Source organism: Schistocerca piceifrons, unplaced genomic scaffold, assembly GCF_021461385.2.
Source record: "Schistocerca piceifrons isolate TAMUIC-IGC-003096 unplaced genomic scaffold, iqSchPice1.1 HiC_scaffold_2315, whole genome shotgun sequence".
NCBI classification, from domain to species: Eukaryota; Metazoa; Arthropoda; class Insecta; order Orthoptera; family Acrididae; genus Schistocerca; species Schistocerca piceifrons.
The window spans coordinates 885,347-910,249 of record NW_025728246.1 but is presented as its reverse complement, the minus strand read 5'-3'; the positions used below and the strand labels follow the sequence as shown (position 1 = coordinate 910,249).

The 24,903-nt window shown below is 46.6% G+C and overlaps 19 non-coding genes across 19 annotated transcripts; all 19 read left to right on the top strand.

The window, feature by feature from the left end:
• The first annotated feature begins 2,825 nt into the window (after positions 1-2,825).
• Positions 2,826-2,907, top strand: Trnas-gcu. Its single transcript has one exon. It is a non-coding gene; the product is annotated as a tRNA-Ser (tRNA).
• Positions 2,908-3,728: 821 nt separating this feature from the next.
• On the top strand, positions 3,729-3,810 carry Trnas-gcu. Its single transcript has one exon. It is a non-coding gene; the product is annotated as a tRNA-Ser (tRNA).
• A 5,978-nt stretch (positions 3,811-9,788) lies between these two features.
• Positions 9,789-9,870, top strand: Trnas-gcu. The gene has a single exon. It is a non-coding gene; the product is annotated as a tRNA-Ser (tRNA).
• An 821-nt stretch (positions 9,871-10,691) lies between these two features.
• On the top strand, positions 10,692-10,773 carry Trnas-gcu. Its single transcript has one exon. It is a non-coding gene; the product is annotated as a tRNA-Ser (tRNA).
• An 821-nt stretch (positions 10,774-11,594) lies between these two features.
• On the top strand, positions 11,595-11,676 carry Trnas-gcu. The gene has a single exon. It is a non-coding gene; the product is annotated as a tRNA-Ser (tRNA).
• A 757-nt stretch (positions 11,677-12,433) lies between these two features.
• On the top strand, positions 12,434-12,515 carry Trnas-gcu. The gene has a single exon. It is a non-coding gene; the product is annotated as a tRNA-Ser (tRNA).
• An 821-nt stretch (positions 12,516-13,336) lies between these two features.
• On the top strand, positions 13,337-13,418 carry Trnas-gcu. The gene has a single exon. It is a non-coding gene; the product is annotated as a tRNA-Ser (tRNA).
• Positions 13,419-14,239: 821 nt separating this feature from the next.
• Positions 14,240-14,321, top strand: Trnas-gcu. The gene has a single exon. It is a non-coding gene; the product is annotated as a tRNA-Ser (tRNA).
• Positions 14,322-15,161: 840 nt separating this feature from the next.
• On the top strand, positions 15,162-15,243 carry Trnas-gcu. The gene has a single exon. It is a non-coding gene; the product is annotated as a tRNA-Ser (tRNA).
• Positions 15,244-16,000: 757 nt separating this feature from the next.
• On the top strand, positions 16,001-16,082 carry Trnas-gcu. The gene has a single exon. It is a non-coding gene; the product is annotated as a tRNA-Ser (tRNA).
• An 821-nt stretch (positions 16,083-16,903) lies between these two features.
• On the top strand, positions 16,904-16,985 carry Trnas-gcu. The gene has a single exon. It is a non-coding gene; the product is annotated as a tRNA-Ser (tRNA).
• An 821-nt stretch (positions 16,986-17,806) lies between these two features.
• Positions 17,807-17,888, top strand: Trnas-gcu. Its single transcript has one exon. It is a non-coding gene; the product is annotated as a tRNA-Ser (tRNA).
• Positions 17,889-18,728: 840 nt separating this feature from the next.
• On the top strand, positions 18,729-18,810 carry Trnas-gcu. Its single transcript has one exon. It is a non-coding gene; the product is annotated as a tRNA-Ser (tRNA).
• Positions 18,811-19,567: 757 nt separating this feature from the next.
• On the top strand, positions 19,568-19,649 carry Trnas-gcu. The gene has a single exon. It is a non-coding gene; the product is annotated as a tRNA-Ser (tRNA).
• Positions 19,650-20,470: 821 nt separating this feature from the next.
• Positions 20,471-20,552, top strand: Trnas-gcu. The gene has a single exon. It is a non-coding gene; the product is annotated as a tRNA-Ser (tRNA).
• Positions 20,553-21,309: 757 nt separating this feature from the next.
• Positions 21,310-21,391, top strand: Trnas-gcu. The gene has a single exon. It is a non-coding gene; the product is annotated as a tRNA-Ser (tRNA).
• Positions 21,392-22,231: 840 nt separating this feature from the next.
• On the top strand, positions 22,232-22,313 carry Trnas-gcu. Its single transcript has one exon. It is a non-coding gene; the product is annotated as a tRNA-Ser (tRNA).
• An 821-nt stretch (positions 22,314-23,134) lies between these two features.
• Positions 23,135-23,216, top strand: Trnas-gcu. The gene has a single exon. It is a non-coding gene; the product is annotated as a tRNA-Ser (tRNA).
• Positions 23,217-24,037: 821 nt separating this feature from the next.
• On the top strand, positions 24,038-24,119 carry Trnas-gcu. The gene has a single exon. It is a non-coding gene; the product is annotated as a tRNA-Ser (tRNA).
• Positions 24,120-24,903: the final 784 nt, after the last annotated feature.

Genomic DNA, 24,903 nt, shown 5'->3' with positions numbered 1-24,903 from the left:
ATTACTGCTAGGATCACAGTTAACGGTCAGCTGACACAAGCTGTTAGCATACGACGCGGTGTACCGCAAGGCAGTCCGTTGTCGATGTCGCTCTTTGTTTTGTCGCTCGAGCCATTTCTGAAGAGATTGTGTCTCACATTAAGTGGCCTTTCTGTCTTAGGGAGCAATCTTACTGTGAGGGCTTACGCCGATGATGTTGCTGTTATCCTACGTCATGAGTCTGAAGTGGCCCAATTGCGGGCTGAGATTGATACTTACAGCACTGCTTCTGGGGCGAAACTCAGTGAGGGTAAATGTAAGGTTCTACGCTTACGGGGCTTCGAATCTCTTGCTATACCGTGGGCGCAGATCGTCGAACAACATGTTGCTCTGGGTATCATCATCGATAGGTGTCCCTTACGTATGGCAGCTAAAAACTGGAAACTTACTGCCAATCGAATACAGGGAGCTATAGTGGAAAACACATGGCGATCGACAAATATCCTCCAGAAGATCAGGATTTTGAATACCTACATACTCTGTAAAGCTTATTATGTCGCTCAGGTGTTCCCTCTTCCCAAAATGCAAGCCCATAAGATCATGCGTTTGTCCAGCAGGTTTGTGTGGCTCGGTCATATTTTTAAGTTAACCTATACCACACTGTCTAAGTCAGTGCAAGCTGGGGGCCTGCAACTCAATGATATCCGTCGAAAGGCGACAGCACTCTATATAAAACGAACAACTGCGATAATTACCACGATGCCCCATACTATCACATCGAAGCTGTTTCGCATTGTTCGCCCTAAATGTATGAAACCGCCAATTGACATCGGTAAACTCAACTTTCAATTGCAACATGTCGGTGTTTATTACCTCGAAATTAGTTACTTAGGTGACAGTGTTTTCACAAGTCCTTGTCTCACGACAGTGTTCTTACTTGCTCAGTGGCAGAAGTACGAAGCTCCAACTACAATTGAAATGCACTACCCAAGAATCGTCTGGACGGCAGTGTGGACCAATATTACTCTAAAAATTCATTCCTCCGATGTGATTTCCGCCTGGTATAAAGTTGTCCACAATCTTGTTCCAACCAACGAAAAACTCAACCGCATTGGCTTAAGTGCTACTGACAACTGCCTCAAATGTGGATTCGTTGACACTCTGAGGCACAGGTTTACTTGCTGCGGGCATCAGTTCAACTGGCATTGGGTGCGGAAACGATTGGCGCTGCTCACACGTAGCACTGAAAGTCTTTATACAACTGATATCCTCCTGTGGCCTGATACACGGTATTACCCCACAACGAAAAACAATACTGTTATGTGGATGCTGGGTCATTTTGTCAATTACGTCATCACTAACCACGGAGAAGACAATATTACTGCCCTTACTGCTTATATGGAAACGGCATATTGGCGAAGTACCCAGTTCCCGCACATTAAAAGGGATTTTGGAAACATGTTAAAAATACTGTTTGAGAAACAGGGAATTGGGTGATTCTAAAGTCAATCCGCCATTACTGTTAACATTTCCACGGTGAAGTTCCCAAGTACAAGCGAACACTGAATACTATTTTCGTTATCGTTTCACCTATGGCGCTTGAAGAACCTGAGGTTTTCTTTTCTTTCTTATTCCTCATTATTTGTTTTTTGCGGGAAGAGACATTTTTTTTTTCCCCTTGTTTTGAGAGAGATTTCTATTTTTCGTTGCACTTATATTACAAAGAAGACGAGGCAATGAACTCCTTGTAATCCGGAAGAACCAGTATTCTTTTTGTGTACTGTTGTACGACGCCAGTGAATCTGGAGACTTTGATTTCTTTCGACTATAGCTGATGAAGCTCGCCAAGGACGGCATTCATGGAGAGCGCAAGGAGGGCTGTAAGGGGAGAAGGGAGGCCCTAAAAAAAAAAAAAAAAAAAGAAAAAAAAAAAAATAAAAAAAAAAAAAAAAAAAAAGTGGTTAAGGCGTTGGACTGCTAATCCAATGTGCTCTGCACGCGTGGGTTCGAATCCCATCCTCGTCGATGAATTTTACGTGAAGCACGCGTTTGCGGTCACTCCTTCTCCGTGCGAAACGCCACTCAGTAGTAACAACGACGCGTGTACGTGGCAGATAGCGTGTGTATGAAATACGAGACAAAACTGCCCACCAGATGAAAGCGCACAACATTCCATAGCGTATGCCCTTCGAATTAAACATCATTTCGAGATCTACAAACCAATCAAATTTCGGCTGCAGCTAAGAGTATGTTGGTATTTGCGAACTACGAGCTCTAATTTATATTTAAGTGCATACCTGTCGCAGTCATTTTAACGTATCGAGCCTATAATAATCCATCTGTAGCACAACTGTCTCAAGTGAGGCCGCCATCTACAGAAGCGATTTGGCAGGGCCTACTGGAGAGACTTGACTTTGCAGCCATCCGTCGCTAGTGGCCGACCAAACACCAAGCTCCATCGCAAACAGCAGGACAATCTTGGGCTAGGGGGAACGTCAAAACCTTGCAAGCAATATCAGTGTAGCGTATCGAGCTGTACGTTTCGTTGCAGTAAGTCTTGGAAAAGAATGCACAGCACCTTTCTCATTTGCATTAGACGACACTGCATGTCGATACAATGCTTATTCCTGCAGTAAATAGGTGGGCCGGTGATTTTGCCCCGATCGGATATCGACGTGGACGGATGCTGTCATTAAACGATTCGCGAGTGGGAGCTTGGTCGGCTGCACTGCAGCTTGGCATTAGACGTTAACACCGGCCCAGAACGATGTTTTGAATGCGTTTTCGAATCGACAAATGTCTTCTTTCCGCAAGCACTAGCCCAAGACACAGCTGTTGTACCAGCAGACGAGGTGGCCGAGTGGTTAAGGCGTTGGACTGCTAATCCAATGTGCTCTGCACGCGTGGGTTCGAATCCCATCCTCGTCGATGAATTTTACGTGAAGCACGCGTTTGCGGTCACTCCTTCTCCGTGCGAAACGCCACTCAGTAGTAACAACGACGCGTGTACGTGGCAGATAGCGTGTGTATGAAATACGAGACAAAACTGCCCACCAGATGAAAGCGCACAACATTCCATAGCGTATGCCCTTCGAATTAAACTTCATTTCGAGATCTACAAACCAATCAAATTTCGGCTGCAGCTAAGAGTATGTTGGTATTTGCGAACTACGAGCTCTAATTTATATTTAAGTGCATACCTGTCGCAGTCATTTTAACGTATCGAGCCTATAATAATCCATCTGTAGCACAACTGTCTCAAGTGAGGCCGCCATCTACAGAAGCGATTTGGCAGGGCCTACTGGAGAGACTTGACTTTGCAGCCATCCGTCGCTAGTGGCCGACCAAACACCAAGCTCCATCGCAAACAGCAGGACAATCTTGGGCTAGGGGGAACGTCAAAACCTTGCAAGCAATATCAGTGTAGCGTATCGAGCTGTACGTTTCGTTGCAGTAAGTCTTGGAAAAGAATGCACAGCACCTTTCTCATTTGCATTAGACGACACTGCATGTCGATACAATGCTTATTCCTGCAGTAAATAGGTGGGCCGGTGATTTTGCCCCGATCGGATATCGACGTGGACGGATGCTGTCATTAAACGATTCGCGAGTGGGAGCTTGGTCGGCTGCACTGCAGCTTGGCATTAGACGTTAACACCGGCCCAGAACGATGTTTTGAATGCGTTTTCTAATCGACAAATGTCTTCTTTCCGCAAGCACTAGCCCAAGACACAGCTGTTGTACCAGCAGACGAGGTGGCCGAGTGGTTAAGGCGTTGGACTGCTAATCCAATGTGCTCTGCACGCGTGGGTTCGAATCCCATCCTCGTCGATGAATTTTACGTGAAGCACGCGTTTGCGGTCACTCCCTCTCCGTGCGAAACGCCACTCAGTAGTAACAACGACGCGTGTACGTGGCAGATAGCGTGTGTATGAAATACGAGACAAAACTGCCCACCAGATGAAAGCGCACAACATTCCATAGCGTATGCCCTTCGAATTAAACATCATTTCGAGATCTACAAACCAATCAAATTTCGGCTGCAGCTAAGAGTATGTTGGTAATTTGCGAACTACGAGCTCTAATTTATATTTAAGTGCATACCTGTCGCAGTCATTTTAACGTATCGAGCCTATAATAATCCATCTGTAGCACAACTGTCTCAAGTGAGGCCGCCATCTACAGAAGCGATTTGGCAGGGCCTACTGGAGAGACTTGACTTTGCAGCCATCCGTCGCTAGTGGCCGACCAAACACCAAGCTCCATCGCAAACAGCAGGACAATCTTGGGCTAGGGGGAACGTCAAAACCTTGCAAGCAATATCAGTGTAGCGTATCGAGCTGTACGTTTCGTTGCAGTAAGTCTTGGAAAAGAATGCACAGCACCTTTCTCATTTGCATTAGACGACACTGCATGTCGATACAATGCTTATTCCTGCAGTAAATAGGTGGGCCGGTGATTTTGCCCCGATCGGATATCGACGTGGACGGATGCTGTCATTAAACGATTCGCGAGTGGGAGCTTGGTCGGCTGCACTGCAGCTTGGCATTAGACGTTAACACCGGCCCAGTACGATGTTTTGAATGCGTTTTCGAATCGACAAATGTCTTCTTTCCGCAAGCACTAGCCCAAGACACAGCTGTTGTACTAGCAGACGAGGTGGCCGAGTGGTTGCGAGGAATAATGCAGAATTCTAAACGACTGTAGTTCTAAAACGGATTTCAGCATACCAAAAGTATAACAGTTTTTGACCAAGGTTGTAGGTGGCCAATAGCCAGTTACAGATGCAAGCATACACTATCACAACGATAAATATAAATAAAATTCGAACCTCATTAAAGCTAGCTGCTCTCAAGGAATTTTTGTATGACTCTGGAACCGATATCGCGTTGCTACAGGAGGTTGTAACGACGTCTCTTGCAATACCAGGATACGCCGCCATAGTAAACGTATCTTGTGAAACACATACGGGAACAGCGTTTCTGCTCAGGGAAGGAATTCCCGTGTCTCAAGTAGAGCGTTTGGAATCTGGAAGGGCCATTAGTATAAACGTTTTAGGTACCACATTGATTAACTTATATGCGCCCTCAGGAAATAGTAATAGACAGGACAGGGCAGCATTTTATAAAGAGGAAATTATATATTTATTACGTCGAAACCCAAACAGTTTTATAATGGGCGGTGATTTTAACTGTGTGTTAAATCGTAAGGATCAACAACCACACTTTAACGGTTCGTTGGAACTTAAACGCCTAGTAACCGACTTAAAACTTAAGGACGCATGGGAACTAAAATATCCAACGAATGTTGAATATACGTATATAACACAGACTTCGCGCAGTAGAATAGACAGAATTTATGTTTCCCAAAACTTAGAACGATGTCTACTTAATTCAGAAATCGTACCTGTATATTTTAGTGACCACTGCAGTATGAAGGCGTGCATTAATTTAGCTCCACAGCCGATTAAGATTTTTAGGAACCAGTGGCATCTAAATGTCTCTCTCTTAAAAGAGCAAGATTTGGCAGACGCAGTATCAGAAGCGTGGACCTTATGTCTGCGATCGATCGACAGGCACCCCACAGTATTAGATTGGTGGATTAAGGTTGCAAAACCGAGACTGAGAAAAGTGTGTATCAGATACAGCAGAGAAAGAGCACGGGAGTTAAAAAACAGTATGGAATTTTATTACAGATTGTTGCGGGACCTCTATGACCAGGCAAACGTGTCAACCATTAGATTACACGACATCAAACACACCAAAGCGAAATTACTCGCCTTTAAAAGACAGCAGATGGAAGGCTTAAAACTGAAGTCAAAGGCGAAGTCGGTGGTAGATGATGAAACAACATCCTTATATCATCTGCTTCGGCATGCCAAGAATAGGCGACGAACTGTCATTAGTGAAATTAAAACATCCAATGGGACAACACTAACGTCTCAGAAGGAGATTCTCAATGCAGTATACCAATACTACCACGCATTATATTCTTCCAGTCCACCTCATGAGGGGTCTCTGCACGAGGTTCTCAGTGTTTTATCCCCACAATTGACGAGTTCTGAAAACGACGAAATCCTTTCTGAAGTCAGTAACGAAGAGGTTCGTGAGATAATAACCAAGTCTCCGCTAAATAAATCTGCTGGACCCGACGGACTGCCTGTAGAATTTTACTTAAAATTTTGGTTTTTAATTGGTGACACTTTTACATGCATTGTCAACGAGATTTTTAACGAGCAGACGGTACCTGAAGATTTTAAAGATAGCAAAATTGTACTTATACCGAAAAACAAAGGAACGAAAAGTCTAAACAATTACCGCCCTATCTCACTTTTAAACTCTGACTACAAAATAGTATGCAGGATTTTAAAAAAGCGACTTTCCCCTCTGACCGACAAATTAATTAGTCAACATCAGTCATGTGCAGCAAATAGAAGTATTTTTAACACAATTTCTGAATATAGAGACATCATCGCCTTAGCATCAGTTTCCAATATCAAATGTGCTCTCCTCTTTATAGATTTTAATAAGGCTTTCGACTCAGTGAATCACCGTTTCCTGTTTGAGGTACTGACAAAAATGGGATTCGTCCACAAAACTGTTAATGTTATAAAAAACATTGCTACTGGTCTGCACGCTAAATTAGCCGTCAACTGTCAGCTGTCTCGGCAAATTCCAATAAACCGCGGCATTCCACAGGGAAGTCCCTTATCTATGTTTTTGTTTGTTGTGTCGTTAGAGCCCTTTTTACGAAGTGTTCATGAAAGGTTAAAGGGCATAACTATAACTGGAAGGAAAACTGTAGTGAGAGCCTATGCTGACGATGTTGGTGTCGTCATAAGAGGGCAAGATGATGTAATTCGACTAGGGGCCATTCTTCAAAACTACTGCCGCGCATCGGGTGCGACAAAGAACGAAAATAAAAGTACAATCTTGGGAATGCGGGGTCTTGACCGGATACACATCGATTGGGCGAAGTCAGTTACCACTCATAAAACCCTGGGGACAATCCTGACGGCATGTCCCATGAGGATGACAGCCCTCAACTGGAAAGAGGTTTCCACAAAGATTCAAGGCGGACTCATTGAGAACACACACCGACTTATGAACCAGGTTCAGAGGGTCAAGTTCATTAACTTATGCATTCTCTCAAAGGCATTCTATATGGCACAAGTTTTTCCCTTGCCGAAGTTGATAGCTCAGAAAATAATGTCGAGAGTGGCAAATTTCTTATGGAAGGGGGAAATCTTCAGGGTTAACCTAAAAACTGCGACCTTACATCCTAGAAATGGAGGCCTCGGACTGGTGGACATACGTAATAAAGCTTCTGCGCTTTTCATAAAACGGTCTTTAAGCATCTTTCACGCCAACCCAGGCAGTATTACTACACAATTGTTTCAATGTGTTCAACCAGAAAGCCTTCAGCCGCCGGCAGACGTACAAAAGATTCATCCCCGACTGCGATACGTTAGGATCTTGTACACAGAATTGAGCTATGTTAACGAGAAACTCAGAACTTCACTGCACATTGCAGCCCGAGATATCTTGAGAGAAAGACAACAATACGAAGGCCAAAATAAAATTGCCACGAAATATATGAATTACAACTGGGATGCAATTTGGGAGAATATTAGTTTTAACGGGCTCAATTCACATGTGGTAACGGCATGGTACAAAGCCGTCAATGATATTGTCAGCACCAACGAACGGCTTTATAAAATTGGGAAAGCTGAAACCCCCTTCTGTCGGACATGTAAACTGGTTGACACCGTGATTCATAGATTCACGTGTGGTGGAAATTTCAACAATTGGATTTGGCTCAGGAAAAGTCTTGCACTACTGCAACGAACGTCACCCAATTCCATTACTCCTATGATGCTTCTCAGACCTGAAATTAAGTATTACCCCAAAACCAAAAATAATGCAATACACTGGTTAATGGGACAGTTTGTTCATTACATTATCAATAAAATAGGTGGTGACGATGAAACGGAATTCAAGCTTTTTATGAAAATGGAGTACAGTAAAGTTAAGAACTATGCAGACCACAGGAAAATGTATGGAAACATGTTGATCATTTTATTCGAAAGAATAGGTGTTGGTTAAAAAGCACAGTCTAACAATAAAGTTACTATTTTAGGGGTACTGAAGGAATGAAGTATGAGACCTACGTTCAAGATGAAGGAAATGCCTCTTCTTTTATCCATTTCTGTTATGTCGGTCCCCCCAATATGTGCCTCATAAATGCTGGAGGTATATTGATGTAAATTAACATGTTTCCTACTCGAATGACTGTTGAATGATCACTCGAATGACAGCCTTCCAATGAAATCTCCACCCAGACGTCGTACAAACAGTGCTCCGCACCATAATAACAAGAGCAGGCAAAGACCAAACACGACTACAAACGCTTTTCTATAACATGTAAAATGTACTGAAGGAGCCATTAGGTGGGAGTAATGGCGGGGGCATCGTGGCCAGGCCTCAAGTTCTTTGACCCCTGCCCTCTTTGTCCCCGTCATGCTCCTACTGATGGCTTCCAAAAAGACACAAAAACAAACCAAGCGGTCTCAGGCAAAAATCGGGATAAAAAAGAAGAGAAAAAAAGGAAGAAAAAGGATAAAAAAAAAAAAAAAAAAAAATGGCGCAATTGGTTAAAAAAAAAAAAAAAAGCGGTCTAAGGCGCCAGATTTAAAAAAAAAAAAAAAAAAAAAAAAGTGGCGCAATTGGTTAGCGCACGGTACTTCTAAGGCAGTAGCCGTGAGCAATGCCGGGGTTGTGAGTTCGAGCCTCACCTGGGGCATACTTTTAATTCTTAGCAGCTGTCTCTGACAGCAACAGGAGGCTAGGTTTGAGATGTATCGGCTATTTGAGTAACATGAAAAAAAAAAAAAAAAAAAAAGTGGTTAAGGCGTTGGACTGCTAATCCAATGTGCTCTGCACGCGTGGGTTCGAATCCCATCCTCGTCGATGAATTTTACGTGAAGCACGCGTTTGCGGTCACTCCTTCTCCGTGCGAAACGCCACTCAGTAGTAACAACGACGCGTGTACGTGGCAAATAGCGTGTGTATGAAATACGAGACAAAACTGCCCACCAGATGAAAGCGCACAACATTCCATAGCGTATGCCCTTCGAATTAAACATCATTTCGAGATCTACAAACCAATCAAATTTCGGCTGCAGCTAAGAGTATGTTGGTAATTTGCGAACTACGAGCTCTAATTTATATTTAAGTGCATACCTGTCGCAGTCATTTTAACGTATCGAGCCTATAATAATCCATCTGTAGCACAACTGTCGCCTTCCGACAGTTTGTTTCAAGTGAGGCCGCCATCTACAGAAGCGATTTGGCAGGGCCTACTGGAGAGACTTGACTTTGCAGCCATCCGTCGCTAGTGGCCGACCAAACACCAAGCTCCATCGCAAACAGCAGGACAATCTTGGGCTAGGGGGAACGTCAAAACCTTGCAAGCAATATCAGTGTAGCGTATCGAGCTGTACGTTTCGTTGCAGTAAGTCTTGGAAAAGAATGCACAGCACCTTTCTCATTTGCATTAGACGACACTGCATGTCGATACAATGCTTATTCCTGCAGTAAATAGGTGGGCCGGTGATTTTGCCCCGATCGGATATCGACGTGGACGGATGCTGTCATTAAACGATTCGCGAGTGGGAGCTTGGTCGGCTGCACTGCAGCTTGGCATTAGACGTTAACACCGGCCCAGAACGATGTTTTGAATGCGTTTTCGAATCGACAAATGTCTTCTTTCCGCAAGCACTAGCCCAAGACACAGCTGTTGTACCAGCAGACGAGGTGGCCGAGTGGTTAAGGCGTTGGACTGCTAATCCAATGTGCTCTGCACGCGTGTGTTCGAATCCCATCCTCGTCGATGAATTTTACGTGAAGCACGCGTTTGCGGTCACTCCTTCTCCGTGCGAAACGCCACTCAGTAGTAACAACGACGCGTGTACGTGGCAGATAGCGTGTGTATGAAATACGAGACAAAACTGCCCACCAGATGAAAGCGCACAACATTCCATAGCGTATGCCCTTCGAATTAAACATCATTTCGAGATCTACAAACCAATCAAATTTCGGCTGCAGCTAAGAGTATGTTGGTATTTGCGAACTACGAGCTCTAATTTATATTTAAGTGCATACCTGTCGCAGTCATTTTAACGTATCGAGCCTATAATAATCCATCTGTAGCACAACTGTCTCAAGTGAGGCCGCCATCTACAGAAGCGATTTGGCAGGGCCTACTGGAGAGACTTGACTTTGCAGCCATCCGTCGCTAGTGGCCGACCAAACACCAAGCTCCATCGCAAACAGCAGGACAATCTTGGGCTAGGGGGAACGTCAAAACCTTGCAAGCAATATCAGTGTAGCGTATCGAGCTGTACGTTTCGTTGCAGTAAGTCTTGGAAAAGAATGCACAGCACCTTTCTCATTTGCATTAGACGACACTGCATGTCGATACAATGCTTATTCCTGCAGTAAATAGGTGGGCCGGTGATTTTGCCCCGATCGGATATCGACGTGGACGGATGCTGTCATTAAACGATTCGCGAGTGGGAGCTTGGTCGGCTGCACTGCAGCTTGGCATTAGACGTTAACACCGGCCCAGAACGATGTTTTGAATGCGTTTTCGAATCGACAAATGTCTTCTTTCCGCAAGCACTAGCCCAAGACACAGCTGTTGTACCAGCAGACGAGGTGGCCGAGTGGTTAAGGCGTTGGACTGCTAATCCAATCTGCTCTGCACGCGTGGGTTCGAATCCCATCCTCGTCGATGAATTTTACGTGAAGCACGCGTTTACGGTCACTCCTTCTCCGTGCGAAACGCCACTCAGTAGTAACAACGACGCGTGTACGTGGCAGATAGCGTGTGTATGAAATACGAGACAAAACTGCCCACCAGATGAAAGCGCACAACATTCCATAGCGTATGCCCTTCGAATTAAACTTCATTTCGAGATCTACAAACCAATCAAATTTCGGCTGCAGCTAAGAGTATGTTGGTATTTGCGAACTACGAGCTCTAATTTATATTTAAGTGCATACCTGTCGCAGTCATTTTAACGTATCGAGCCTATAATAATCCATCTGTAGCACAACTGTCTCAAGTGAGGCCGCCATCTACAGAAGCGATTTGGCAGGGCCTACTGGAGAGACTTGACTTTGCAGCCATCCGTCGCTAGTGGCCGACCAAACACCAAGCTCCATCGCAAACAGCAGGACAATCTTGGGCTAGGGGGAACGTCAAAACCTTGCAAGCAATATCAGTGTAGCGTATCGAGCTGTACGTTTCGTTGCAGTTAGTCTTGGAAAAGAATGCACAGCACCTTTCTCATTTGCATTAGACGACACTGCATGTCGATACAATGCTTATTCCTGCAGTAAATAGGTGGGCCGGTGATTTTGCCCCGATCGGATATCGACGTGGACGGATGCTGTCATTAAACGATTCGCGAGTGGGAGCTTGGTCGGCTGCACTGCAGCTTGGCATTAGACGTTAACACCGGCCCAGTACGATGTTTTGAATGCGTTTTCGAATCGACAAATGTCTTCTTTCCGCAAGCACTAGCCCAAGACACAGCTGTTGTACCAGCAGACGGGGTGGCCGAGTGGTTAAGGCGTTGGACTGCTAATCCAATGTGCTCTGCACGCGTGGGTTCGAATCCCATCCTCGTCGATGAATTTTACGTGAAGCACGCGTTTGCGGTCACTCCTTCTCCGTGCGAAACGCCACTCAGTAGTAACAACGACGCGTGTACGTGGCAGATAGCGTGTGTATGAAATACGAGACAAAACTGCCCACCAGATGAAAGCGCACAACATTCCATAGCGTATGCCCTTCGAATTAAACATCATTCCGAGATCTACAAACCAATCAAATTTCGGCTGCAGCTAAGAGTATGTTGGTATTTGCGAACTACGAGCTCTAATTTATATTTAAGTGCATACCTGTCGCAGTCATTTTAACGTATCGAGCCTATAATAATCCATCTGTATTGACTTTGCAGCCATCCGTCGCTAGTGGCCGACCAAACACCAAGCTCCATCGCAAACAGCAGGACAATCTTGGGCTAGGGGGAACGTCAAAACCTTGCAAGCAATATCAGTGTAGCGTATCGAGCTGTACGTTTCGTTGCAGTAAGTCTTGGAAAAGAATGCACAGCACCTTTCTCATTTGCATTAGACGACACTGCATGTCGATACAATGCTTATTCCTGCAGTAAATAGGTGGGCCGGTGATTTTGCCCCGATCGGATATCGACGTGGACGGATGCTGTCATTAAACGATTCGCGAGTGGGAGCTTGGTCGGCTGCACTGCAGCTTGGCATTAGACGTTAACACCGGCCCAGAACGATGTTTTGAATGCGTTTTCGAATCGACAAATGTCTTCTTTCCGCAAGCACTAGCCCAAGACACAGCTGTTGTACCAGCAGACGAGGTGGCCGAGTGGTTAAGGCGTTGGACTGCTAATCCAATGTGCTCTGCACGCGTGTGTTCGAATCCCATCCTCGTCGATGAATTTTACGTGAAGCACGCGTTTGCGGTCACTCCTTCTCCGTGCGAAACGCCACTCAGTAGTAACAACGACGCGTGTACGTGGCAGATAGCGTGTGTATGAAATACGAGACAAAACTGCCCACCAGATGAAAGCGCACAACATTCCATAGCGTATGCCCTTCGAATTAAACATCATTTCGAGATCTACAAACCAATCAAATTTCGGCTGCAGCTAAGAGTATGTTGGTATTTGCGAACTACGAGCTCTAATTTATATTTAAGTGCATACCTGTCGCAGTCATTTTAACGTATCGAGCCTATAATAATCCATCTGTAGCACAACTGTCTCAAGTGAGGCCGCCATCTACAGAAGCGATTTGGCAGGGCCTACTGGAGAGACTTGACTTTGCAGCCATCCGTCGCTAGTGGCCGACCAAACACCAAGCTCCATCGCAAACAGCAGGACAATCTTGGGCTAGGGGGAACGTCAAAACCTTGCAAGCAATATCAGTGTAGCGTATCGAGCTGTACGTTTCGTTGCAGTAAGTCTTGGAAAAGAATGCACAGCACCTTTCTCATTTGCATTAGACGACACTGCATGTCGATACAATGCTTATTCCTGCAGTAAATAGGTGGGCCGGTGATTTTGCCCCGATCGGATATCGACGTGGACGGATGCTGTCATTAAACGATTCGCGAGTGGGAGCTTGGTCGGCTGCACTGCAGCTTGGCATTAGACGTTAACACCGGCCCAGAACGATGTTTTGAATGCGTTTTCGAATCGACAAATGTCTTCTTTCCGCAAGCACTAGCCCAAGACACAGCTGTTGTACCAGCAGACGAGGTGGCCGAGTGGTTAAGGCGTTGGACTGCTAATCCAATCTGCTCTGCACGCGTGGGTTCGAATCCCATCCTCGTCGATGAATTTTACGTGAAGCACGCGTTTGCGGTCACTCCTTCTCCGTGCGAAACGCCACTCAGTAGTAACAACGACGCGTGTACGTGGCAGATAGCGTGTGTATGAAATACGAGACAAAACTGCCCACCAGATGAAAGCGCACAACATTCCATAGCGTATGCCCTTCGAATTAAACTTCATTTCGAGATCTACAAACCAATCAAATTTCGGCTGCAGCTAAGAGTATGTTGGTATTTGCGAACTACGAGCTCTAATTTATATTTAAGTGCATACCTGTCGCAGTCGTTTTAACGTATCGAGCCTATAATAATCCATCTGTAGCACAACTGTCTCAAGTGAGGCCGCCATCTACAGAAGCGATTTGGCAGGGCCTACTGGAGAGACTTGACTTTGCAGCCATCCGTCGCTAGTGGCCGACCAAACACCAAGCTCCATCGCAAACAGCAGGACAATCTTGGGCTAGGGGGAACGTCAAAACCTTGCAAGCAATATCAGTGTAGCGTATCGAGCTGTACGTTTCGTTGCAGTAAGTCTTGGAAAAGAATGCACAGCACCTTTCTCATTTGCATTAGACGACACTGCATGTCGATACAATGCTTATTCCTGCAGTAAATAGGTGGGCCGGTGATTTTGCCCCGATCGGATATCGACGTGGACGGATGCTGTCATTAAACGATTCGCGAGTGGGAGCTTGGTCGGCTGCACTGCAGCTTGGCATTAGACGTTAACACCGGCCCAGTACGATGTTTTGAATGCGTTTTCGAATCGACAAATGTCTTCTTTCCGCAAGCACTAGCCCAAGACACAGCTGTTGTACTAGCAGACGAGGTGGCCGAGTGGTTAAGGCGTTGGACTGCTAATCCAATGTGCTCTGCACGCGTGGGTTCGAATCCCATCCTCGTCGATGAATTTTACGTGAAGCACGCGTTTGCGGTCACTCCTTCTCCGTGCGAAACGCCACTCAGTAGTAACAACGACGCGTGTACGTGGCAAATAGCGTGTGTATGAAATACGAGACAAAAGTGCCCACCAGATGAAAGCGCACAACATTCCATAGCGTATGCCCTTCGAATTAAACATCATTTCGAGATCTACAAACCAATCAAATTTCGGCTGCAGCTAGGAGTATGTTGGTAATTTGCGAACTACGAGCTCTAATTTATATTTAAGTGCTAACCTGTCGCAGTCATTTTAACGTATCGAGCCTATAATAATCCATCTGTAGCACAACTGTCGCCTTCCGACAGTTTGTTTCAAGTGAGGCCGCCATCTACAGAAGCGATTTGGCAGGGCCTACTGGAGAGACTTGACTTTGCAGCCATCCGTCGCTAGTGGCCGACCAAACACCAAGCTCCATCGCAAACAGCAGGACAATCTTGGGCTAGGGGGAACGTCAAAACCTTGCAAGCAATATCAGTGTAGCGTATCGAGCTGTACGTTTCGTTGCAGTAAGTCTTGGAAAAGAATGCACAGCACCTTTCTCATTTGCATTAGACGACACTGCATGTCGATACAATGCTTATTCCTGCAGTAAATAGGTGGGCCGGTGATTTTGCCCCGATCGGATATCGACGTGGACGGATGCTGTCATTAAACGATTCGCGAGTGGGAGCTTGGTCGGCTGCACTGCAGCTTGGCATTAGACGTTAACACCGGCCCAGTACGATGTTTTGAATGCGTTTTCGAATCGACAAATGTCTTCTTTCCGCAAGCACTAGCCCAAGACACAGCTGTTGTACCAGCAGACGGGGTGGCCGAGTGGTTAAGGCGTTGGACTGCTAATCCAATGTGCTCTGCACGCGTGGGTTCGAATCCCATCCTCGTCGATGAATTTTACGTGAAGCACGCGTTTGCGGTCACTCCTTCTCCGTGCGAAACGCCACTCAGTAGTAACAACGACGCGTGTACGTGGCAGATAGCGTGTGTATGAAATACGAGACAAAACTGCCCACCAGATGAAAGCGCACAACATTCCATAGCGTATGCCCTTCGAATTAAACATCATTCCGAGATCTACAAACCAATCAAATTTCGGCTGCAGCTAAGAGTATGTTGGTATTTGCGAACTACGAGCTCTAATTTATATTTAAGTGCATACCTGTCGCAGTCATTTTAACGTATCGAGCCTATAATAATCCATCTGTATTGACTTTGCAGCCATCCGTCGCTAGTGGCCGACCAAACACCAAGCTCCATCGCAAACAGCAGGACAATCTTGGGCTAGGGGGAACGTCAAAACTTTGCAAGCAATATCAGTGTAGCGTATCGAGCTGTACGTTTCGTTGCAGTAAGTCTTGGAAAAGAATGCACAGCACCTTTCTCATTTGCATTAGACGACACTGCATGTCGATACAATGCTTATTCCTGCAGTAAATAGGTGGGCCGGTGATTTTGCCCCGATCGGATATCGACGTGGACGGATGCTGTCATTAAACGATTCGCGAGTGGGAGCTTGGTCGGCTGCACTGCAGCTTGGCATTAGACGTTAACACCGGCCCAGAACGATGTTTTGAATGCGTTTTCGAATCGACAAATGTCTTCTTTCCGCAAGCACTAGCCCAAGACACAGCTGTTGTACCAGCAGACGAGGTGGCCGAGTGGTTAAGGCGTTGGACTGCTAATCCAATGTGCTCTGCACGCGTGTGTTCGAATCCCATCCTCGTCGATGAATTTTACGTGAAGCACGCGTTTGCGGTCACTCCTTCTCCGTGCGAAACGCCACTCAGTAGTAACAACGACGCGTGTACGTGACAGATAGCGTGTGTATGAAATACGAGACAAAACTGCCCACCAGATGAAAGCGCACAACATTCCATAGCGTATGCCCTTCGAATTAAACATCATTTCGAGATCTACAAACCAATCAAATTTCGGCTGCAGCTAAGAGTATGTTGGTATTTGCGAACTACGAGCTCTAATTTATATTTAAGTGCATACCTGTCGCAGTCATTTTAACGTATCGAGCCTATAATAATCCATCTGTAGCACAACTGTCTCAAGTGAGGCCGCCATCTACAGAAGCGATTTGGCAGGGCCTACTGGAGAGACTTGACTTTGCAGCCATCCGTCGCTAGTGGCCGACCAAACACCAAGCTCCATCGCAAACAGCAGGACAATCTTGGGCTAGGGGGAACGTCAAAACCTTGCAAGCAATATCAGTGTAGCGTATCGAGCTGTACGTTTCGTTGCAGTAAGTCTTGGAAAAGAATGCACAGCACCTTTCTCATTTGCATTAGACGACACTGCATGTCGATACAATGCTTATTCCTGCAGTAAATAGGTGGGCCGGTGATTTTGCCCCGATCGGATATCGACGTGGACGGATGCTGTCATTAAACGATTCGCGAGTGGGAGCTTGGTCGGCTGCACTGCAGCTTGGCATTAGACGTTAACACCGGCCCAGAACGATGTTTTGAATGCGTTTTCGAATCGACAAATGTCTTCTTTCCGCAAGCACTAGCCCAAGACACAGCTGTTGTACCAGCAGACGAGGTGGCCGAGTGGTTAAGGCGTTGGACTGCTAATCCAATCTGCTCTGCACGCGTGGGTTCGAATCCCATCCTCGTCGATGAATTTTACGTGAAGCACGCGTTTGCGGTCACTCCTTCTCCGTGCGAAACGCCACTCAGTAGTAACAACGACGCGTGTACGTGGCAGATAGCGTGTGTATGAAATACGAGACAAAACTGCCCACCAGATGAAAGCGCACAACATTCCATAGCGTATGCCCTTCGAATTAAACTTCATTTCGAGATCTACAAACCAATCAAATTTCGGCTGCAGCTAAGAGTATGTTGGTATTTGCGAACTACGAGCTCTAATTTATATTTAAGTGCATACCTGTCGCAGTCATTTTAACGTATCGAGCCTATAATAATCCATCTGTAGCACAACTGTCTCAAGTGAGGCCGCCATCTACAGAAGCGATTTGGCAGGGCCTACTGGAGAGACTTGACTTTGCAGCCATCCGTCGCTAGTGGCCGACCAAACACCAAGCTCCATCGCAAACAGCAGGACAATCTTGGGCTAGGGGGAACGTCAAAACCTTGCAAGCAATATCAGTGTAGCGTATCGAGCTGTACGTTTCGTTGCAGTAAGTCTTGGAAAAGAATGCACAGCACCTTTCTCATTTGCATTAGACGACACTGCATGTCGATACAATGCTTATTCCTGCAGTAAATAGGTGGGCCGGTGATTTTGCCCCGATCGGATATCGACGTGGACGGATGCTGTCATTAAACGATTCGCGAGTGGGAGCTTGGTCGGCTGCACTGCAGCTTGGCATTAGACGTTAACACCGGCCCAGTACGATGTTTTGAATGCGTTTTCGAATCGACAAATGTCTTCTTTCCGCAAGCACTAGCCCAAGACACAGCTGTTGTACTAGCAGACGAGGTGGCCGAGTGGTTAAGGCGTTGGACTGCTAATCCAATGTGCTCTGCACGCGTGGGTTCGAATCCCATCCTCGTCGATGAATTTTACGTGAAGCACGCGTTTGCGGTCACTCCTTCTCCGTGCGAAACGCCACTCAGTAGTAACAACGACGCGTGTACGTGGCAAATAGCGTGTGTATGAAATACGAGACAAAACTGCCCACCAGATGAAAGCGCACAACATTCCATAGCGTATGCCCTTCGAATTAAACATCATTTCGAGATCTACAAACCAATCAAATTTCGGCTGCAGCTAAGAGTATGTTGGTAATTTGCGAACTACGAGCTCTAATTTATATTTAAGTGCTAACCTGTCGCAGTCATTTTAACGTATCGAGCCTATAATAATCCATCTGTAGCACAACTGTCGCCTTCCGACAGTTTGTTTCAAGTGAGGCCGCCATCTACAGAAGCGATTTGGCAGGGCCTACTGGAGAGACTTGACTTTGCAGCCATCCGTCGCTAGTGGCCGACCAAACACCAAGCTCCATCGCAAACAGCAGGACAATCTTGGGCTAGGGGGAACGTCAAAACCTTGCAAGCAATATCAGTGTAGCGTATCGAGCTGTACGTTTCGTTGCAGTAAGTCTTGGAAAAGAATGCACAGCACCTTTCTCATTTGCATTAGACGACACTGCATGTCGATACAATGCTTATTCCTGCAGTAAATAGGTGGGCCGGTGATTTTGCCCCGATCGGATATCGACGTGGACGGATGCTGTCATTAAACGATTCGCGAGTGGGAGCTTGGTCGGCTGCACTGCAGCTTGGCATTAGACGTTAACACCGGCCCAGTACGATGTTTTGAATGCGTTTTCGAATCGACAAATGTCTTCTTTCCGCAAGCACTAGCCCAAGACACAGCTGTTGTACCAGCAGACGGGGTGGCCGAGTGGTTAAGGCGTTGGACTGCTAATCCAATGTGCTCTGCACGCGTGGGTTCGAATCCCATCCTCGTCGATGAATTTTACGTGAAGCACGCGTTTGCGGTCACTCCTTCTCCGTGCGAAACGCCACTCAGTAGTAACAACGACGCGTGTACGTGGCAGATAGCGTGTGTATGAAATACGAGACAAAACTGCCCACCAGATGAAAGCGCACAACATTCCATAGCGTATGCCCTTCGAATTAAACATCATTCCGAGATCTACAAACCAATCAAATTTCGGCTGCAGCTAAGAGTATGTTGGTATTTGCGAACTACGAGCTCTAATTTATATTTAAGTGCATACCTGTCGCAGTCATTTTAACGTATCGAGCCTATAATAATCCATCTGTATTGACTTTGCAGCCATCCGTCGCTAGTGGCCGACCAAACACCAAGCTCCATCGCAAACAGCAGGACAATCTTGGGCTAGGGGGAACGTCAAAACCTTGCAAGCAATATCAGTGTAGCGTATCGAGCTGTACGTTTCGTTGCAGTAAGTCTTGGAAAAGAATGCACAGCACCTTTCTCATTTGCATTAGACGACACTGCATGTCGATACAATGCTTATTCCTGCAGTAAATAGGTGGGCCGGTGATTTTGCCCCGATCGGATATCGACGTGGACGGATGCTGTCATTAAACGATTCGCGAGTGGGAGCTTGGTCGGCTGCACTGCAGCTTGGCATTAGAAGTTAACACCGGCCCAGAACGATGTTTTGAATGCGTTTTCGAATCGACAAATGTCTTCTTTCCGCAAGCACTAGCCCAAGACACAGCTGTTGTACCAGCAGACGAGGTGGCCGAGTGGTTAAGGCGTTGGACTGCTAATCCAATGTGCTCTGCACGCGTGGGTTCGAATCCCATCCTCGTCGATGAATTTTACGTGAAGCACGCGTTTGCGGTCACTCCTTCTCCGTGCGAAACGAAACTCAGTAGTAACAACGACGCGTGTACGTGGCAGATAGCGTGTGTATGAAATACGAGACAAAACTGCCCACCAGATGAAAGCGCACAACATTCCATAGCGTATGCCCTTCGAATTAAACTTCATTTCGAGATCTACAAACCAATCAAATTTCGGCTGCAGCTAAGAGTATGTTGGTATTTGCGAACTACGAGCTCTAATTTATATTTAAGTGCATACCTGTCGCAGTCATTTTAACGTATCGAGCCTATAATAATCCATCTGTAGCACAACTGTCTCAAGTGAGGCCGCCATCTACAGAAGCGATTTGGCAGGGCCTACTGGAGAGACTTGACTTTGCAGCCATCCGTCGCTAGTGGCCGACCAAACACCAAGCTCCATCGCAAACAGCAGGACAATCTTGGGCTAGGGGGAACGTCAAAACCTTGCAAGCAATATCAGTGTAGCGTATCGAGCTGTACGTTTCGTTGCAGTAAGTCTTGGAAAAGAATGCACAGCACCTTTCTCATTTGCATTAGACGACACTGCATGTCGATACAATGCTTATTCCTGCAGTAAATAGGTGGGCCGGTGATTTTGCCCCGATCGGATATCGACGTGGACGGATGCTGTCATTAAACGATTCGCGAGTGGGAGCTTGGTCGGCTGCACTGCAGCTTGGCATTAGACGTTAACACCGGCCCAGTACGATGTTTTGAATGCGTTTTCGAATCGACAAATGTCTTCTTTCCGCAAGCACTAGCCCAAGACACAGCTGTTGTACCAGCAGACGGGGTGGCCGAGTGGTTAAGGCGTTGGACTGCTAATCCAATGTGCTCTGCACGCGTGGGTTCGAATCCCATCCTCGTCGATGAATTTTACGTGAAGCACGCGTTTGCGGTCACTCCTTCTCCGTGCGAAACGCCACTCAGTAGTAACAACGACGCGTGTACGTGGCAGATAGCGTGTGTATGAAATACGAGACAAAACTGCCCACCAGATGAAAGCGCACAACATTCCATAGCGTATGCCCTTCGAATTAAACATCATTCCGAGATCTACAAACCAATCAAATTTCGGCTGCAGCTAAGAGTATGTTGGTATTTGCGAACTACGAGCTCTAATTTATATTTAAGTGCATACCTGTCGCAGTCATTTTAACGTATCGAGCCTATAATAATCCATCTGTATTGACTTTGCAGCCATCCGTCGCTAGTGGCCGACCAAACACCAAGCTCCATCGCAAACAGCAGGACAATCTTGGGCTAGGGGGAACGTCAAAACCTTGCAAGCAATATCAGTGTAGCGTATCGAGCTGTACGTTTCGTTGCAGTAAGTCTTGGAAAAGAATGCACAGCACCTTTCTCATTTGCATTAGACGACACTGCATGTCGATACAATGCTTATTCCTGCAGTAAATAGGTGGGCCGGTGATTTTGCCCCGATCGGATATCGACGTGGACGGATGCTGTCATTAAACGATTCGCGAGTGGGAGCTTGGTCGGCTGCACTGCAGCTTGGCATTAGACGTTAACACCGGCCCAGAACGATGTTTTGATTGCGTTTTCTAATCGACAAATGTCTTCTTTCCGCAAGCACTAGCCCAAGACACAGCTGTTGTACCAGCAGACGAGGTGGCCGAGTGGTTAAGGCGTTGGACTGCTAATCCAATGTGCTCTGCACGCGTGGGTTCGAATCCCATCCTCGTCGATGAATTTTACGTGAAGCACGCGTTTGCGGTCACTCCCTCTCCGTGCGAAACGCCACTCAGTAGTAACAACGACGCGTGTACGTGGCAGATAGCGTGTGTATGAAATACGAGACAAAACTGCCCACCAGATGAAAGCGCACAACATTCCATAGCGTATGCCCTTCGAATTAAACATCATTTCGAGATCTACAAACCAATCAAATTTCGGCTGCAGCTAAGAGTATGTTGGTAATTTGCGAACTACGAGCTCTAATTTATATTTAAGTGCATACCTGTCGCAGTCATTTTAACGTATCGAGCCTATAATAATCCATCTGTAGCACAACTGTCGCCTTCCGACAGTTTGTTTCAAGTGAGGCCGCCATCTACAGAAGCGATTTGGCAGGGCCTACTGGAGAGACTTGACTTTGCAGCCATCCGTCGCTAGTGGCCGACCAAACACCAAGCTCCATCGCAAACAGCAGGACAATCTTGGGCTAGGGGGAACGTCAAAACCTTGCAAGCAATATCAGTGTAGCGTATCGAGCTGTACGTTTCGTTGCAGTAAGTCTTGGAAAAGAATGCACAGCACCTTTCTCATTTGCATTAGACGACACTGCATGTCGATACAATGCTTATTCCTGCAGTAAATAGGTGGGCCGGTGATTTTGCCCCGATCGGATATCGACGTGGACGGATGCTGTCATTAAACGATTCGCGAGTGGGAGCTTGGTCGGCTGCACTGCAGCTTGGCATTAGACGTTAACACCGGCCCAGAACGATGTTTTGAATGCGTTTTCGAATCGACAAATGTCTTCTTTCCGCAAGCACTAGCCCAAGACACAGGTGTTGTACCAGCAGACGAGGTGGCCGAGTGGTTAAGGCGTTGGACTGCTAATCCAATCTGCTCTGCACGCGTGGGTTCGAATCCCATCCTCGTCGATGAATTTTACGTGAAGCACGCGTTTGCGGTCACTCCTTCTCCGTGCGAAACGCCACTCAGTAGTAACAACGACGCGTGTACGTGGCAGATAGCGTGTGTATGAAATACGAGACAAAACTGCCCACCAGATGAAAGCGCACAACATTCCATAGCGTATGCCCTTCGAATTAAACTTCATTTCGAGATCTACAAACCAATCAAATTTCGGCTGCAGCTAAGAGTATGTTGGTATTTGCGAACTACGAGCTCTAATTTATATTTAAGTGCATACCTGTCGCAGTCATTTTAACGTATCGAGCCTATAATAATCCATCTGTAGCACAACTGTCTCAAGTGAGGCCGCCATCTACAGAAGCGATTTGGCAGGGCCTACTGGAGAGACTTGACTTTGCAGCCATCCGTCGCTAGTGGCCGACCAAACACCAAGCTCCATCGCAAACAGCAGGACAATCTTGGGCTAGGGGGAACGTCAAAACCTTGCAAGCAATATCAGTGTAGCGTATCGAGCTGTAAGTTTCGTTGCAGTAAGTCTTGGAAAAGAATGCACAGCACCTTTCTCATTTGCATTAGACGACACTGCATGTCGATACAATGCTTATTCCTGCAGTAAATAGGTGGGCCGGTGATTTTGCCCCGATCGGATATCGACGTGGACGGATGCTGTCATTAAACGATTCGCGAGTGGGAGCTTGGTCGGCTGCACTGCAGCTTGGCATTAGACGTTAACACCGGCCCAGTACGATGTTTTGAATGCGTTTTCGAATCGACAAATGTCTTCTTTCCGCAAGCACTAGCCCAAGACACAGCTGTTGTACCAGCAGACGGGGTGGCCGAGTGGTTAAGGCGTTGGACTGCTAATCCAATGTGCTCTGCACGCGTGGGTTCGAATCCCATCCTCGTCGATGAATTTTACGTGAAGCACGCGTTTGCGGTCACTCCTTCTCCGTGCGAAACGCCACTCAGTAGTAACAACGACGCGTGTACGTGGCAGATAGCGTGTGTATGAAATACGAGACAAAACTGCCCACCAGATGAAAGCGCACAACATTCCATAGCGTATGCCCTTCGAATTAAACATCATTCCGAGATCTACAAACCAATCAAATTTCGGCTGCAGCTAAGAGTATGTTGGTATTTGCGAACTACGAGCTCTAATTTATATTTAAGTGCATACCTGTCGCAGTCATTTTAACGTATCGACCCTATAATAATCCATCTGTAGCACAACTGTCTCAAGTGAGGCCGCCATCTACAGAAGCGATTTGGCAGGGCCTACTGGGGAGACTTGACTTTGCAGCCATCCGTCGCTAGTGGCCGACCAAACACCAAGCTCCATCGCAAACAGCAGGACAATCTTGGGCTAGGGGGAACGTCAAAACCTTGCAAGCAATATCAGTGTAGCGTATCGAGCTGTACGTTTCGTTGCAGTAAGTCTTGGAAAAGAATGCACAGCACCTTTCTCATTTGCATTAGACGACACTGCATGTCGATACAATGCTTATTCCTGCAGTAAATAGGTGGGCCGGTGATTTTGCCCCGATCGGATATCGACGTGGACGGATGCTGTCATTAAACGATTCGCGAGTGGGAGCTTGGTCGGCTGCACTGCAGCTTGGCATTAGACGTTAACACCGGCCCAGAACGATGTTTTGAATGCGTTTTCTAATCGACAAATGTCTTCTTTCCGCAAGCACTAGCCCAAGACACAGCTGTTGTACCAGCAGACGAGGTGGCCGAGTGGTTAAGGCGTTGGACTGCTAATCCAATGTGCTCTGCACGCGTGGGTTCGAATCCCATCCTCGTCGATGAATTTTACGTGAAGCACGCGTTTGCGGTCACTCCCTCTCCGTGCGAAACGCCACTCAGTAGTAACAACGACGCGTGTACGTGGCAGATAGCGTGTGTATGAAATACGAGACAAAACTGCCCACCAGATGAAAGCGCACAACATTCCATAGCGTATGCCCTTCGAATTAAACATCATTTCGAGATCTACAAACCAATCAAATTTCGGCTGCAGCTAAGAGTATGTTGGTAATTTGCGAACTACGAGCTCCAATTTATATTTAAGTGCATACCTGTCGCAGTCATTTTAACGTATCGAGCCTATAATAATCCATCTGTAGCACAACTGTCGCCTTCCGACAGTTTGTTTCAAGTGAGGCCGCCATCTACAGAAGCGATTTGGCAGGGCCTACTGGAGAGACTTGACTTTGCAGCCATCCGTCGCTAGTGGCCGACCAAACACCAAGCTCCATCGCAAACAGCAGGACAATCTTGGGCTAGGGGGAACGTCAAAACCTTGCAAGCAATATCAGTGTAGCGTATCGAGCTGTACGTTTCGTTGCAGTAAGTCTTGGAAAAGAATGCACAGCACCTTTCTCATTTGCATTAGACGACACTGCATGTCGATACAATGCTTATTCCTGCAGTAAATAGGTGGGCCGGTGATTTTGCCCCGATCGGATATCGACGTGGACGGATGCTGTCATTAAACGATTCGCGAGTGGGAGCTTGGTCGGCTGCACTGCAGCTTGGCATTAGACGTTAACACCGGCCCAGAACGATGTTTTGAATGCGTTTTCGAAT